This window comes from Sinocyclocheilus anshuiensis, unplaced genomic scaffold, assembly GCF_001515605.1.
Source record: "Sinocyclocheilus anshuiensis isolate Anshui unplaced genomic scaffold, SAMN03320099.WGS_v1.1 scaffold1365, whole genome shotgun sequence".
Lineage (NCBI taxonomy): Eukaryota > Metazoa > Chordata > Actinopteri > Cypriniformes > Cyprinidae > Sinocyclocheilus > Sinocyclocheilus anshuiensis.
Window position 1 is genome coordinate 1,231,620 of NW_015551032.1, and position 4,244 is coordinate 1,235,863.

Consider the following 4,244-nt stretch of genomic DNA (forward strand, 5'->3'; position numbering starts at 1 on the left):
ATTAAATAATATATATACAGTATATATATATATATATATATATATATATATACATACAGTATATAGTAAACACATACACACATACATATATATACCTATATATATAAACACACACACACATGTATATATTTATATATAATAAAATACATTAAAATTTATAAACATTTTAAATAGTACATTATTGTGTAAAAGAAATATACATTACAATTACACCAACTCATTGAACAGCCTCTGTATGTATTAGAAAGGTGAGTGATTTAATTATCCATAATTAAATGCTGCAGTTACAGATCACACATAAAGGCAAATTTCACAGATGACACTCACTGACACTTTTTAAAAGTACATTGGTAACCTTTTATTTACCTCTGTATGGAGGGGGAGGTAGAGTTTACCCTGCTCGTTTTTATGTTGCCTAATCTGTCAGTAGGTACCGATGGCTACACTGACAGCGATCGTCAGCGATTTCACTGCTCACTGACAGGCAGCTCTGTCTGTAACAAGTGAACAGGTGCTTCTTTGTTCCTCACCAAATGCCCTCGGTCACTTTGCAAAAACACAGCATTGGCTTCCTCACAAATGAATGTGAGACTACTTTGTCCAAAGCAAATGTTTAGATCTATTATAGATTAAATGCTTGGCTGATCCGTGGGCTGTTTTGAAAAGACATGTTTGCTATGCGTGGCCATTTTCATGTCGCCTCATGCTCCAACTCTCAGGAATGGGAGGAGGGAATAGGGTGAGAATCTTTGACCCTTAAGAGTACAGCTCAAAAAATGGGTCTCTGGTTTGAGGAAACCTCTAGATTGAGAGCAAAAACCTTCTCTCCTGTTCCGCCTTGCCGCGGTGGAATGTTTCAGATGACTGTGGGCACGTTTGCAAAGGACTAAGGTTGAGAAAGTGGTTCAGGGGTCAAAACACATACACATACATAACTTGATTGTTATTTCAATAGTGAAATCTACACAAATCATCAGAGAAACACCCTCAAGCACATGGAAATTCCCTTAAAAATAAATATCTGTGGTTCCCAAATCAGCGGCTGTAAAAGGGCTTGTAAAATAACACTAGTCACACGTAAAGAAAAATGAGAAAACAGCTTTATTTCAGAACAGGGTTTCTGCAGGTTTTATGAAGGCAGATTTTAATCATTTTAAAGATCTTTTCAAGACAAAGTTAAGACAATTTAAGGAATTAATTAAGGAAGTAATTGTGATTTGCTTTCCAGTGAAAATGTCAAAAAGATTCTTAAATGTGACCCTGGACCACAAAACCAGTCATAAGTCGCACAGGTATATTTTTAGCAATAGCCAACAATACATTGTATGGGTCAAAATGATTGATTTTTCTTTTATGCCAAAAATCATTAGGATATTAAGCAAAGATCATGTTCTATGAAGATATTTTATAAATTTCCTACCGTAAATATATCAAAACTTAATTTTTGATTAGTAATATGCATTGCTAAGAACTTCATTTGGACAACTTTAAAGGCGATTTTCTCAAAATTATGATTTTTTTTGCACCCTCAGATTCCAGATATTCAAATAGTTGTATCTCGGCCAAATATTGTCCTATCCTAACAAAGCATACACCAATGGAAAGCATATTTATTCAGCTTTCAGATGATGTATAAATCTCAATTTCAAAAAATTTACCCTTATGACTGGTTTTTTGATCCATGGTCACAAATCAAGGTACATTTACCTGAGAAGCAACATGACTTAAGAAGTCGGCTTGTTTTCAGATATATTTTTCTAAATGAAGTAAGTTTATGATTAAAACAAGAACAAATATCTGCCAAAGGCCTCAGAACTTAATTCATCTCACTTCAAAGTGAAAACAAGTTTTCACACCCTATTAACATTTTTTGTTTAGTTTTGTTTTAAGTATAAACTCACAGAATTTTGTTCAGTTTCTCAGAAAACAAGACTTCATATCTTTTTGCATCTCAAGTGTTTAGATATTTGTACTGGAAAACAGGATGAAATACTAAGGAAGTTATTTATTTATATTTTTGCTGTGCATGCAACATTTCATGACATGGAATTATGAATTTAAGACTTTCCACACCTATTGAGACATTTTTAAAGCCTTAATATGTGGAAATGCGAATGAAGACTTTTACAAACCTTTTTAAGACCCGCAGAAACCCTGGAAGAAGTTTTCATCCTTTACATGTAAATACTTCCCCAAATGCATTATAAAGTCATTTTTCCTATTTGTACAAATGAACTTCCTTTATCATTAAAATATGATCAAATATACAAGTAATGTGAAATTTGCTTATAAAAATCTTTTGCTGTTACATATACTCTACGTTTGATATAGCTTCTAAAAGCATCATCTATCAAGAAGGAGACTCCATAACAACAGTACAACGTTATTGCCAAACCATGTGAGCTAACAACCATCAACCAACAGACAAAATTATTGAGTAATAATCTTTAAATATGTCAGTCTTAACACAGTCCAGACGTAGTCATTCATGGCAGTACCTGAAACTCATCTCCTCCCGTTACTCAACAGCTAATTCACAGATAATGATCTCTTCCCCAAGAAAGAAAATCCTGCATGATACTACAAAGTTGTTAAAAGCCAGGATCATTGATGAATCAATCAGGATCATCAGTGTTTATACTCATCTGGTGTATTACCTCACTGCAGTTTCTGGAGGGTCCAACACAAACAAATGGCCTTTACAATTTGGGAGGTAAACAGTTCTGCACTGTTTACATTAAAGTGATCAATCCATGTAGTGCAGCAAGTGAAACAAAGACATCACAGACCTCCATGTCTCGGTCATTTATCTAGTGATTAAGACTGTAATGTTTTCAGGACACATTCCTTTCAAATGACTGAAGGCTGCCATAACATCTTAAAGGTAACTTAAGATGCTGTAAGCAAAATCTACAAATGCTCTAGGATCCAGCAAATTCATGCATATAAGGCATTAAGAGCATATAGCATGCATATTTATGCCTTTTGCAAAACAAATTGCTTGATTAGTTCACAGTATCTTCCAATGCTATATTAACGAATACATTAAATTTGACAATATAACACTATTTATGTGAGTGTGTGAGTGTTTATATATCTTAAAACATCTTATGTGATCTAGGTGTACATGTGTATATATAAAACTGAAAAGACTTCCTGCAGGTTTTGTACAGGCATGTTGCAGTTAATCTCACATATAACTATCAATAACACAATATTGTGTGTAGATGGTTGAAATTCATATGTTTCCGACATTTTAAAAAGAACATGGAATTCCCACTGTGCTGTCCTTTATGCAGAAAATGTGTAGTGTTGCTTTTCACTCAGCAGGTAGCTGTACTGAAACAACTGGCCTGGACACCACTATTGTTTGATTAATAGAGGGAAAATAAGGAAAAAATTTAGAGGCTTTCAAAGGTCCTAATGAAACTGTAACATACTGTTCATTTAAATAATACATTTAGTTTCATTCTGTGTTGTCATTAACATGTGCTACATTAAATTAATCCATGTAACACATAGTTTGGCATTGTGCCTATTCGCAAAGAGTACAAACACCCCACTTTTCAGTGAACTATTCCTGTAACTCATTCCTGAAATCCTCATGCTGAACCTTATGGTGAGCCAAAACGTGCCAACAATTCTACCTGCCATTACTTTTTAAAATAACAAAATTTCCCACATTGAAATTAATGAAAGATGATCACTACAGTGATTATGCATTGTCACTGAAATTATTACATTGAAAAACAGAAATAAAATTATTTAAAAGAAACATTAAAGGGGTCATATGATGCGATTTCAAATTTTCCTTTCTCTTTGGCGTGTTACAAGCTCTTGGTGCATAAAGAAGATCTGTAAAGTTGCAAAGACTAAAGTCTCAAATCCAAAGAGATATTCTTTATAAAAGTTAAGAGTCAACCACGCTTACCTAAAATGGCTCGTTCTAACATGCCCCCACATGTCTACGTCACCATGTGGGAAGATTTGCATAAAGTCGCCCAAATGTTCACGCAAAGAAAGAAGGCGTAACTTTTATTCTGCTGTAATATTGTTGTTGCCGCCGCCACCATGTCGTGAAGACGCTGTGTGTTTCGTTGTGAAAGCGAAACTACTTTGTTTGGCCTTCCAAAAGAGGACGATATCCGCTTCGTCATGCCTAGAGCTGATCCGTGCTGGTCGCTGAGGAAATACATCAACTTCGCACTGTGGATCGCCGGATCGGCTTTCACCGTGGACGAAGC